Raw genomic sequence first — 14107 nt, forward strand, 5'->3', positions numbered from 1 at the left:
TTTCATGTGCTAAAGAAGGTTCTCAGGATCCTGGAGGAATGTTGTAATCTGCCAATCTCAAAAATTTGTCAGTGAGCTGCAGGCTATAAGGACATTTAATTTTTTTTAAAGAATTTATTTATTTATATGTTGGAGAGAGAGAGAGCACAAGCAGGGGGAGTGGCAAGCCGGAGAAGCGGAAATCAATCCCAAGACCTCAGATCATGACCTAAGCGGAAGGGAGACACTTAACCCACTGAGCCACCCAGGCGTCCCAGGACATTTAATTTTATCTACATTTCCTTCCGTCTTTGTTTCCCACATCAAAAGTACATTCTTGAAGTGGGAGAGTGGGTGAGTTCAAGAAAGAGAGCTGTGGCCCTGGGGTGTAGGTTTCTGTCTTTATTGACAGTTGTTAACCAGGGAGTGGACTGTTCATTACTTGGGGTGGGGATTTCTTGGAAGCAGGGTTTTGTGTCTGCTTCCTTATGTGATCAAGGATTTCCTGACTGGGCAGCCCCATCTTGGGTTTGTCTATTTTGATTTAGCTTCACGTGGAGCGCTGCCGGGACAGGCCTCTGACTTTCCCAGTCGCTGGCCATGACTTCCTTGTTGCTGGCCTCCCGGTATCCTGTTAGAACCTAACTAACTTCAATTTCACAAGAAAGATCTCAGATGGAGGACGGAATGGTGAGTGAAGAAAATGATAGGTAGCTAAATCTAGAGACTCACTGATTACATAAAATAATAATATCAACAATGTCTGCTTTTCGCAAGTATAAAAATAAGGCCGAACCAAAATACTGGATAAAAATAGCATTGAAGTTGGGAAAGTGGTAATCAGGATAAGCATTCTAAGATGCTGGTGTTTAAAAGGAAGGTAAAGGTCTAAGTTGAGATTTGTTAAGTTAAATAGGAATGTTAAAATTTCTAGACTAGCTATTAAACATATAAAAATAGAATGTATAAAAAAGAAACTTTTTCAAACTGGAGCACGTATGTTTAAGTCCCATCAATACTTAATACCTAAGGAGGGCACATGATGTGATGAGCACTGGGTGTTACATGCAATGGATGAATAACTGAACTCTACCTCTGAAACTAATGATACACTGTATGTTAATCAATTGAATTTAAATATAATAAAATTTTAAAAAATACTGAATACTTGGGGCGCCAGGGTAGTGCAGTGGTTAAGTATCTGCCTTCGGCTCAGGGCGTGATCCCAGTGTTCTGGGTTCGAGCCCCACATCAGGCTCCTCCACTAAGAGCCTGCTTCTTCCTCTCCCACTCCCCCTGCTTGTGTTCCCTCTCTCGCTGGCTGTCTCTCTCTGTCAAATAAATAAATAAAATCTTAAAAAAAAAATACTGAATACCTAACCTAATCGCACTTTCAGCCTCTTCCAAGAGTGGAATTTTAAATCAACCAATCTGGAATGTCTTCTGAGGCCTAGTGAGATAATCTGCACGATAAGATCCCCTGCCTTTTCCCCAAAGAATGTGGCCTTGCTTGAAACAATCCTTCCTTTTCTTTTCTTTTTTTGCTAATAACTTTCTCATCCCACCCCATTTCTTCCTGTAAAATTCTTCCATTTTGAGCAACGTCTTGGAGTTTCTATTTACTTGCTAGGTAGTGTGCTGATGCATACATTGTTGAATAAAGCCAGTTAGACTTTAAAATTTACTCAGTTGAATTTTGTTGAACAAATGTATGATTTCCGAATTAGCAAAGAGCAAAAATGGAACATGGCAGGGGGAGACCTTAAATCAATGCATTTACAGGAGTTAAAAAGACAAAACTAAACAATATGTTTTAGCACACACACGTGGTCAAACTGCATATTTAAAAAACAAGGGAATGATGAACACAAATAGTTGGGTCCTTAAAGGAAACAGATGACACACTCAAATTAATTTGAGAGGAAGTTACTAATGGGATTACTTAGAAGGTAGGGGCAGTGTGTAGAAAAATAAGTTAATGCAATGTCCCATTGGCCAAAACCAACCAAAAATTGGAAGGCAGTGGAGACTAGGTTGAGGCCATGCAAGGCAGAGCACAGAGCGTGCTGGGCAGAGTGAACCAAGGAGGTCAAGGTGAAGGGCATATTGAAGATATCTACACAATAAGGCTTATTTCATTCTCCTCTTACATCAGTAAATGTGTTATTTATACCAGTTGATACACGTGATATATTTTACAGCTTAACAATGGGGAAAAATAGAATAAAAATAATGTGAGTTTTTTTTTTCTCATTGAAAGATTACTTTAAAGATGTTTCAAAAGTAGAAATGGGGGAGGGGCGCCTGGGTGGCACAGCGGTTAAGCGTCTGCCTTTGGCTCAGGAGGTGATCCCGGCGTTATGGGATTGAGCCCCACATCAGGCTCTTCTGCTATGAGCCTGCTTCTTCCTCTCCCACTCCCCCTGCTTGTGTTCCCTCTCTCACTGGCTATTTCTATTTCTGTCGAATAAATAAATAAAATCTTTAAAAAAAAAAAAAAGTAGAAATGGGGGCGTCTGGGGGCCCAGTTGGTTAATTGTCGGACTCTTGATTTCTGCTTGGGTCATGATCTCAGGGTCGTGAGAGGGAGCCTGGCCTCAGGCTCTGTGCTCAGTGCAGAGTTGGCTTGAGATTCTTTCCCCCTCTCCCTCTGCCTCTTCCCATATAAATAAATAAATGCAATCTTTAAAAAAAACACAGTAGTGCGGAGCAAGGACAGTAAGAAGCATTGAAGTGACTAGCAGTAGGCATTATTTTTCCTTTGCTGTTAGCTAGCTCCTTTACTTCTATTTTTCCTCATTTGTAAAGAAGACAGCAAAATGTTTTAAGTTGTCATGATCTCATTTATGAGATCAGCTGGCCAAGAAATACAGGTAATTTCCAAGTTTCCTACTGGGAAAACTCAGGGATAATGCTTTTCATTTTCAGGGAGGGCAGTGTCCTGGCTTAAAAGTGGCAGATTGGGAATAAATAAGATCCCGTTTACTGTGAAAATGATACATAACATAGATAAAAATTAAAAAAACAGAAAGAGACCGTTTATTTTTATTTTATTTTATTTTTTTTAAAGATTTTATTTATTTGACAGAGAGAGACAGCCATTGAGAAAGGGAACACAGGCAGGGGGAGTGGGAGAGGAAGAAGCAGGCTCCTAGCAGAGGAGTCTGATGTGGGGCTCGATCCCATAACGCCGGGATCACGCCCTGAGCCGAAGGCAGACGCTTAACTGCTGTGCCACCCAGGAGCCCCCAGAAAGAGACAGTTTAAACATAAAGTTCAGCCATTGTAGAGAAAGTGCTTTCCAATTTTTTTAGTTTCCGCTGTCCTGACTATTAGAAAATTAGATGCAAAAGCATGATCAAGCAATAGTAATAACCAACAATTACGGAGTGTGTATTCTCTGTCGGGGAGTGTTATAAGAGCTGTGCACGTATTAAGCCATTTAATCATTACTGAAAACCCACCAGGTAGGATTATTAGTACCTTTTTACAGATGAGGATACTGATAAAAAAGGTTTTCTTGACAAAAAAGGTTTTTTTGATAAAAAAATAAAATCACTGGACAGTGGAGTTGAGCTCACATTCTTCATGTCTGAGTCCCCAGCGCTGCCCCAGTTGAGGTGTGGGGATGCCCAGCCAAAGTTCCATCCCTTCTGTCTTCTGTCCTAGCATCAGGGCACCCTTCGCAAGGGCCTACAGAGCTCCAAGTACTACAGAGAGTACAGTTTGAAACCTACCACCTTAAAGAGTGGGAAGCATATAAGAATATTTGAAGCTGTGTTAGAATTGAGTGTTTCATTTGATGCTAGGTTTCCTTAAAGTCAAGAAAAACTGGGAGATTAAGAAGGCTTATCCTGGGAGTTCTTAGCCTGTAGTTCATTGAAAGCTCTGACGTCAAAGGTTAACTCTTGGATCTGCATGTCATCTAAATGTCCCAGACATCTGACCTATGAAATCAAGTTTCCCTTTAGCATCCAAGTCAGGAATAGTTGATCCCCAGCATGCTTGGTTGCAAAATCCAGTCTTTTTCTAGCTTTCTAGTAAAAGGATTCTCGGAATGTCCAGGCAAGCTTGCAGGTGCCACAGATCATTCTAATCATACCTTGCCACCTCAAGCAAACTCCTAGCTCTGGAGTGTAGCTCATCCCATCTGCAGTTTATCTCTTACCAATTAATAAGGATACCTGATTGTTGGAATCCCTGCCTTAGGGAGAATGAGAAGCACAATAATATTGTAAAAACATAGGATAAGGGCTCAGACTTCAAGATCAAACAGGCCTGGATTTGAATCCTTTGTGCCGTGGACAAGTTGTTTAAGTTGGCCTTTGTTTTCTCATCTATACAAGGAAGATTCTAATACCCACTTAGCAAGTTTATAGTGAGAATTAAATTCACTAAAGCATGCACATAGAACATACAGTGTACTCTCTGAATGGTAGCTCTTGCTAGATTATTAATCCCTTGCAACAGAGACTTCTAAAAGTGTGCAAAAACCTTAATTCCACAGGACCATTTCTCATATCAACATTCAAGAATGACAATGACAACAATCTTAAGTTACATTAGTAAAGGCAATTTTATAGAGAGTTACCCTAATTCAAACCAGATAATTTAATTTATAGTGATCGAATTGGATAAAGGGCTAGAACCAAATTCTTACAAAGAATATATGGTTACTATTTTATTTAAACTGATATATTCTCATGTATCAGGAACCTGAATGGTACTTTTTAAAAAATATTTATTTATTTATTTATTTGGGGGTTGTCGGGGGGAAGGGCAGAAGGAGAGGGAGAGAGAAATTCAAGCAGACTCTGAGCTGTGCATGGAGCCCGAGGCAGGGCTTGATACCAAGACCCATGAGATCATAACCTGATCAGAAACCAAGAGTCACACGCTTAACAGACTGGGCCATGCAGGGACCCCCTGAGTGGCACTTGTTGCATGAGTTAACTATGTCAACTCAAAACAAGTTTTCTGGTGAATTCATAGACACAGACCTTCTTTGTTCTTAACTGAGACTAGATCCCTAGACTTAAGTTATCAGATGTGTGCATGGCAAACTTTACTCCTTATTTGGAAATTATGGAGTACATTTTGCTTGCCAAATAAATGACTTGATCCACTCTCGCAAGGAGGTAAAAAACAAGGGTAAAGAAAATTCACTCCCACAGAGCACTTCTCCTTTTTCTTCCTAGAATATCACCAAGAAGAGCATGTGAACTTTCTTCAAAACAGGGTGACAGTTTTTGCCTCATGATCGAAACTTCTGCATTCAATTTTACAAAGCTCACTCACAAACAATTGGCATATTTTGGTCAGAATTGAGAAGTTGAAATGTTTTTGAAATCCCAAACTACAACTAAGTGTGTTCAAGGATTTGGTCAAAATTCACCTGATCTTTCTTCTCTCTGAACAAAGCATAACAGCCAAAGTACTAGGAAATAATGCTGTCACTGTGGCATGCAAACTACTCATGCCACTTATCCAAATTAATATTTATTTAGTGGTTATTTACTAAGTAGTTATTATGTGATAAATCATACTAATTTAAGTACAGTATATTATATTTTTATATTTATATTTTAAAACATACTTGTTCCTTGTCATGAACTTGGGAGTTAGGTGAGACAGGGCAGGTCAACGTTGCTACAAACATATCTTAAGCAGCTACTATCTATAAGGAAGCAAAGACACATAGGAATTCTAGTTCCTCAGAAGACGATGAATTAATGTTGAATGCCTTCACTCTACCCCGGATTGAGCCCAGAAAGGCCATAGTGAAAAGAGAGTGGATGGATGAGAACAGAAAGACTTGGAACAGCCCCAGGCAAGCCAAAAGGGGCAGGATCCTAGTGTTGGAGCAGAAAAGACCAAGGGCCACAGAGCAGGGGACAGGCTCTGTGGCGCCTATTCTCTACCCTTCGAACCTTGGCTGGATCATTACCAGTCAGAATCCAGAGCACTTGTCAGGAGCTGTGGTGTCACATCAGGACAGCAGAGGAGCAGTTGCCATGGGGACAAATGGCAGCAGGCATTGGCAGACCAGCTGCCTCCAGATCATTTATCCTTCAGCCCTGCCCTGACACTCCTGGGGGGCAGGAGATAACAGCCCAGGCAAGGCAGCTTTGGGAAAAGGGCAGTGCTGGGCAGAGGCTGAAGGAAGTCCCCTGAGAGATGGGGTAATGGGAATTGGGGACACAATAAACGGGACCTCACATCAGTGCTCTCCAGGCTGAGGAAAGTGAGCGTGGGGACGTTCCCTCTTGAAATGTACTTGGAAGGGCAAAAGCTAGGAGCTGAGCCTTTGTCCCCTCCCCCAGGACACCAACCAGTAAAGGGCAACACTGTTAGCTTCCTGGGCAAGTAACAAGACTGTAAGCCCTAAGCATGTCTCCCAAATTGATCCATGGTTCCTTTATATATCTTGACACTAATTTGCATATGGCTGTCACATCTTCTTGATCTAAGGTTCTTTTTCCCCCATATTAATGTCTCTCTGACCTTTAGGATGTTTGTTGTCCTAAATTCTGTCTTAACCTAAAATTGTTATCTCAGCTTCCTTTAAATTCATGTTGTCCTGGTGTATCTCTTTCCATTCACTCCTTCCAACTTTTCTATATCCTTCTTTGCCACAAAATCTCTGGGCTTAGATCAATAAGTTTGAGTCTTTTGAATGTACTTACTATTGTACCAGAACTTTTTCTGTGGTTGTATTTTATACTTTCCATTGGCCATACTTTTTCTTTTTTATGCTTTTTTTCCCTTTTATGCTTTTTACTAGCTAGTTCAACCTTCTTGTTCAGAAATTTACACATTTTTTGTCTCTCCAGGGAGCACCCCTTATTCTCTAAGATGCCTATTTGTGTTTATTTTTCCTTGTTCAATTTCTTTATCAAGATCCATTTGTTTCTCTTGAACAAGGCACTTTTATCTTTTTCTGCTTCTACTCGTACATCCTATTACTTCTCACCACCTTGGTTTTATCTAACATTTGAATCAAGGATTGTTAGAGATTTGTCCAGGGAAGGGGTCATCTTTGCTGTTTTCTTTTAAGAGCTCAGGCATATTTAATCATGATATATTCTCATCACTTGATATGATCCTTTTCAGTTTTAAAATGTATATATCTGTATATTTACATTTTTAGAAATATAAAGAATACCCATGAACCATTACCCACGAATTAGAACATTGTAAATAATCTACGTCTTCGCATTTGCTCTGGCCATATCTTATCTCTATCTCCCGTCAGAGGGAATAGCTATCCTGAACTTTATGCTCATGCTTCCCTTGCTTTTTCTCTTTTACATTAGTATATGTGAACTAAAAGCATACAGGTGCATAAATATTATGCTATGCAATTTTAGCTACTTTTGAACTTTATACAAAGGGCATTATAGTATGTATTGTCTTTTTGGCTTTGAACTGTTGATTTAACACTATATTCTTAAAATTCATTCATATTGTTGCATCAATTGTACTTGATTCATTTCTAGTGTAATGTACTAGTCACAGTTTATTTATCTGTTGTCTGGCAGATGAACATTTGATTTGTTCACAAATTATTTGCTATTATAGCCCAAGTTTCTAGTAATGTTTTTTGTTTTCTCCCCAGATTCATATTGAACTTCGTATTGAAGTTTCTTATGTGCATACAACTAGGAGTGAAATGGCTGGAATGGGTTATACAAATGTTTAACTTTACATGATAAAGCTAAATTGTTTTCCAAGCTGTCACAAAAAATAGGACATAACGTAACCATAATTATGATAAATGAAAACAGCTTAAACTCACTTATCAGAAGATGGAATATCTCAAATTCAAGAAGCCAGAAGGGAGAAAAGGGAGTACAAGTGAATAAAAGTGAATAAAGGAACCATAGACATATTTAAAAAATCACAAAATACAGCAAAAAGGCAAAAAAATATTAACAAAATGAAAGTAAATGTTTATTTTTTAATGAATGCATAAGACAGACAACATCCCGCAAAGACTTTCAGAAAAACTCGCAGACAGGCAGGCACCTGGGGCCCTGCTCAAGGATGTACCACGGAGAAACGTTCTTGGTGTCATGGAGTCAGAGCCAGCCCAAGTATCCGTTACTGGTGGAACGGATGGAAAAGATATGCAGGAGGAATGCGATGTAAGGTTATACAGCAGAGGCAAAATAGATGCATCTTAAACATTCAACGCCTTATTATTTTTAAAAATCTCAAAAAACTAAGAATATAGAGAATTTTCTTAAGTGAAAAAAGACCAGCTAACAAAAATCTTTTACATATATCCTACCTAATGGAGAAACTTTGGACGCTTTCATGTTAAGATCGGGAACAACACCTTTGTCTTCTGTTGGAGTCAGGACTGAAGGCCTTAGCCAATGTGTCAAGGTAAGGATCCCTGGTTTAAGGACTGGAACAGAAGGGGTGAAACCGTTATTACTTGTAAGGGATATCATATTAAAAAAACCAAAAAATCTTACATAATCAACAGACGGACTCTAGGAAATAACAAGATTCAGTAAGGTTGCCAGAAATGAGGTCAATATACATTCCTTTACATGAGCAATTACCAAAGAGAAATATAATTGAAAATAATAGAGCAATAAAAAGAACAAAGGAAGTTTTATCTGGAGGAAAACGTAGCATTCTATTAAAGGACATCACAGAGAAGCCAATTTAACATTATTAAGATGTCCTTTCTCCACAAACGGACCTAATGCAATTCCAAAGTTCCAGCTGGATATTCTTGAAGGATGAAGCAAATGGATTTCTTTTTTTTTTTTTAAGATTTTCTTTTTATTTATTTGAAAGAGAGAGAGAGAGAGCATTAGTGGGGTGGGGAGGCAGAGGGAGAGGGAGAAGCAGGCTCCCCACTGAGCAGGGACATGGGGCTGGATGTGGGGTTCGATCCCAGGACCCTGGGATCATGACCTGAGCTGAAGGCAGATGCTTAACTGACTGAGCTACCTAGGCGCCCCTACAAGAAACTGATTTCAAAAACTATATATGAAAGAATAAAAGATTGTGCACATCTAAAACAGTTTTGAGAAAGTAGAGCAAAGTGAGGGACTTCTCCCTAAGAGATAATAAGCATATTATAAAGCCATAGTAATGACTTTTTAAAAAGAACACAGCAGCAGAATAGAAAGCTCAGGAACAGACCTTTGTATACATTTAAATATTATAATGATGGATCATTTATTAGACGATGTTGGTAAGATTGGCTTTTTACGAGAAGAAGAAGAGACTCCTACTGTACGCCAAACATAAGGTTAGCTCCACGTGTTTTAAAGAACTATGAAAGGAAAACTGTAAAGGGAACAGAAAAAAATACATGAGAATATTTTTGCAGACTTAAAGTAGGAAGAAATATTTTAATGAGACCCACATACTCTAAGTCATAAGTACCACAGAGAGTACCACAGAGGAGATAAACTCATTGGTGATAGAATGGGAGAAAATATTTATGATACCTAAAGTCTAAAAGGGATTTATGTCTAGAACAGAGAAGGAATTTGTACAAATTAACAAGACAGGAAACAAAATAACAGACAAAGGATATGATGCAATTTACAGAAGGGGAAATACAAGAGGCTAACAAGTATATAGAAGCCAAAGCTTACTATTCCTTATGGACATGCAAACTAAATGAGATCAAGCCCTAAGTAAATTTAGATAGATAAACTAAACAGCAGAAAGACAAAAATCAGGTAACCAGAAAATGCGAAGTTTTAGTAAAAACGGGGAAATAGGAATGATTATGCATCACAGGTGGAAATGTAGTGTTCTAGCCATTCAGGAGAGCACACAATAGTACTCAGCAGACCCCATGAACAGGCAATCCTACTCCGGGGTATAGTCCTACGGGTGCCTCCACACAGGCCCACAGACACGGGGCCTGCATGCAAGGACATCTCTACAGAGCAGACAGTTAAAAGCATTAAACATGTCCAATACTGGGGAAGAGATGACTGAAATCTGGTATTTGTTATGAATGTCATGCTACAGTGAGAAAAAATATGGAATACTGAGTTTTAAATGTAAGGAAAAAAGATCACTAGCACAATACTATTTAAATAAATTTAAAAAACATACCTATATGCAATCAGCAAGATATTTTGCAGATATATGTATCTGTACGTTTCTATTTGTGTGTTAAAAAAAAACAACAACCAAGTCTTGAGGACTAGTGAACCTAACTTGAGCTGCTACAAGTAAGAATCATGGTCTCACATCCAGCTCCCAGATCTGAGCCGGTCATAGATACAGAGTCCCTTCAATGAAGAGGTGTTAGAGTTCCCTTGAGGAAATATCTTTTATCATTGCCATAATTATACATTATATATCTCCTTTCTAAATCTTCAACAAAGAAGCATGTGGTCCTTTACCAGGGTGACTAAGCACTGGGAAATTGGAGCACATCTGACTGACCCCAGTCACTATGGAACCAGAATCCCTCTTTGGTCCGTCTGTCCAAGATGTCAAAGAGGCAGATGAAAATGAAGATTTGGCCTGAATTGCTCTTAAATAGTCTGCAAACTCAAACTGTGATGGTTTCTCCACTTCCTGAGTAACTAGTTGAAAGAGTTGTATCACATTCTCCAACCATGGAGTAAGGGATATTATGGTAGAAAAGACTAAACTAAGTGGGAACCCCTCTGACTGCCTCTTCCTTCCGAAATAACAACTGAAAACAATGGCATACGCCTAAGGAAATTACAGCGATCAGTTCCACCCACCATCATAAACTTGGAAAATGTAGGGTTTGGAGGCTGACTCCCCAACTTGATTCACTTGCCTGGCTTATATAAGAGTTACATGGGTCTTGGATTATCATAATTATCATAATTATTACATAGTATTACATAATTACATAATTTTCATAAATGTAATCACATGTGGAATGACTCTAAGTTAAGGTATTTTTACAAATGTGGTCTCTTTCCTGGAGTACATCAACTCAACTCAGCCCCTGCCAATGCTGGGGGGCAGGAAGAAACTGTCAGGATTTTCATATTCAGTGACAAATTTTGTGGAAGACTGGAACAACTTGATAGAGATAGGACCACTAAGGGCTCAGACCCTTTAGGAACAATGGTAAAAAAAACACAACCAAATAAAAAAATCATTCAACCATACAAAGAATTCCAACCAGCTAAGGTGCTGGCTAAAGGCAAAGGGACATGAGTGGGTAAAGGAAGAAGAAAAGTATAAATATCACCTAGCCTTATGATAATTTGCAGAAAGAAGTATTAGACTACTCAGAATGTACTGGTTGCATGGTTGAGGAGGACACTCTTTCTCAGCTCTGAGTATCATCTGATCTATAGGATGTAGGCTGAGGATAATCATATGTACCGTGCAAGGTGGTTCTCAGGTTTACAATCAATATACTAGTATTTTGCACTTGGCAGGAATTCAGCACTTGGTTGTCATCTATTAGGGAGGCAATAGGAGCTAGTGTAAGGTGATTAAGAGCAGAGGCTTTGGAGTCAGAGTAGAGGTTAGAATCCCAGATGTTTACAGATCTGGAGCATGTTGATTAAGTTTTCAAAGTTTTAAATTTCCTCTTCTACAAAATGGAGTTAGATATACCTACTGAATGCTTTTCTTAAAAATATTCAATTAGGTAGAATAGGGCACTTTAAAGTACTAAAAAATAATAGCTATTATTTTTATGAAGTAGAGTCCACGTTTCCTAAATCTAGTGGGGAAAAAAACATACATAAGTAGATTTGTTCAATATAACGTGATAGGTGGGGACAAACATAGATGTATGATGAGCGTGCAATGAGAACATAGCAAAGAGAAGACAGTGGAGGTATTTAATGCAGTCTGGTGGGCACGGTTAATGGATCTAAGTCCAGAAAGGTAAAAGTAACTTTGCTCGTGGTCACCGACATAATTAAGGAAAGAGCTGGGCCTAAAATCCAGAACTTCTAACTCTTGCACAGATTTATTTTTTTAAGGTTTTATTTATTTATTTGAGAGAGAGAGAGAGAGCAGGAGGGAGAGGGAGAGATAATCTGAAGCAGACTCCAAGCTGAGCACAGAGCCGGATCCCACGGGGCTCGATCCCACAGCCACGAGATCATGATCCGAGCCAAAACCAAGGGTTGGATGTTTGACTGAGCCATCCAGGCACCCTACATATTTCTTTTTTAGTGACAAAATGTGATATTCATATGACATATGAAATAAATATACCTTATTAATTTTCCTGTGCAGAATTCTCGGAACATAAGATATATCTACCACATAATTATATCTTTTTGTGAGTAATAGCTAAAGTGTATGAGTCTTTTATTGGGAACCTCTTACCTCTCATTCAAACCCATCTTTTAAACATAATACAGTATGGTATGACCACTAATATCTTTAGGAGGTACAAAGGAAGTAAAAGACATTAATTCACTCACTCAAGTCTTTTAACATCTTTCATGTGTCGTCATCTGTTCTAGGTGGTGAGAATACAGAAGCTGACAAAAACAGACAAAACTGGAGGGGAGAAAAGTAATAAATACCTAAGTGAAATATACAATACTGCATCTGCCTTCATGCGATAAAATGGGCCAGTATGGTGATATCCCTTATATATGTTTTCACATCTTACTGTTCAACAAAAAGTAGTGCTTAAATATACTTTTTTAAAAAGATTTTATTTATTTATTTGAGAGAGAGAGAGCATGGAGGGGGGGACGGGAGAAAGTGTCTCAAGCAGACTCCACGCTTAGCACAGAGCCCGACACGGGGGCTTGATCCCACGACCCTGAGATAGGACCCGAGCTGAAGTCAAGATTTGGGCACTCGACCAACTGCGCCACCCAGGCATCCCCAGGAGTGCTTAAATGTACTTTTTAAGGTGAGAATTTGTTATCACTGTGTTTTCTGTATCTCCCACCTCTGAGAGAAGTAGCCGGGAAGAGACTATTTGATGTGCATCAGGAAAATAATAAAGCAGGGGCTGAGGTTATGAGAAGAGAAAAAATATTTTTTGATTAGTTGGACATTATCTATAAGGTTTTATCCAGGCAACTGTAAAGCTCTTCATAGGCAGATAAAATCTCTCTTGTACTTCCCTGTGGGAACAAAGAAAAACAGAAATTTCCATAAGAGGGAATGAGAACCTCTAAAAATTACCTTAGAAGTAAGCCTTGAGGGAGGGCTGGAAAAATAGGCAAGAAATTTAATACTCGGCAGCCAGAAAATTGCGAGAAAAATGTTAGGGATTTTGCCCCAAGGATTGGGTAGAATTCTCAAAGCCTGAAACTTCATAACATGTGGGAGTTTGGGGCATGGGAAGTATTGAGATTTAGAAAGAAATTTTTAAAGTATTTTTTCAATGAAGAAATGAAGAATGAATGAAAAAAGTACTTATGAAAGAAGGAAGAGAATGTTAATTATATCTAAGTATTTGTATACCTTTGATTCTTGTTCTAATTATATTTTTCAATCATAGTGACTAATAACTGTGCTCGTACTTAAAGTTTTATGATTTCCTTAGAAACATGTAACAAGAATAAGGCAGAGCTCTTATCTGAATCATAGTTCTAATAGGGCAACTGTTCATTTGGACCTTGAACCAAGGCACAATTGGTGTATTCTCCTCCAAGTACGCGTTCCCAACACTGAGCTGGTAAATTGCAGCAACCATAGAGTGATAGCGATTATCACAGCCAGTCAAGAAAATCCACACGCAAAAAGAACTTCCAAGAAACCAACATAGTTCTATGATTTGTTCCCTCAAATATTTGACATTGCATACTAGGCATTGTAAGAATAAACAGTCCCACATTGTGATCTCCAGCTAGATGTGGAGCTCTTTCATAGCCAGTTACCATCCCTCTGGGTGGCTAGTTTGTGTCCCACATTCCGATCAGCCTCCTCTAAAGGTGGTCGGTTTTCACAAGGATTACTAAGAAAAAGGATGGGTTAGTGAACATTCTTCTTCTTCTTCTTCTTCTTCTTTTTTTAATCATGACCAGAAAAAACCCTCATATCCTGGGAATAATGAGTCAATAACAAAGACTTATTGGGGTGCCTAGGTGGCTCAATTGGTTAAGTGTCTAACTCTTGCTTTCAGTTTAGGTCATGATCTCAGGATCCTGAGATGGGCAGAGTGGGA

The 14107-nt window shown here is 38.9% G+C and overlaps 1 long non-coding RNA gene across 1 annotated transcript; it reads left to right on the forward strand.

The window, feature by feature from the left end:
- Positions 1-525: 525 nt before the first annotated feature.
- On the forward strand, positions 526-13366 carry LOC130543507 (uncharacterized). Its single transcript, XR_008958886.1, has 3 exons — positions 526-669; positions 7598-8370; positions 12444-13366. It is a non-coding gene; the product is annotated as an uncharacterized LOC130543507 (long non-coding RNA).
- Positions 13367-14107: the final 741 nt, after the last annotated feature.

Source organism: Ursus arctos, unplaced genomic scaffold (assembly GCF_023065955.2).
Source record: "Ursus arctos isolate Adak ecotype North America unplaced genomic scaffold, UrsArc2.0 scaffold_13, whole genome shotgun sequence".
In the NCBI taxonomy this organism is placed as follows: domain Eukaryota; kingdom Metazoa; phylum Chordata; class Mammalia; order Carnivora; family Ursidae; genus Ursus; species Ursus arctos.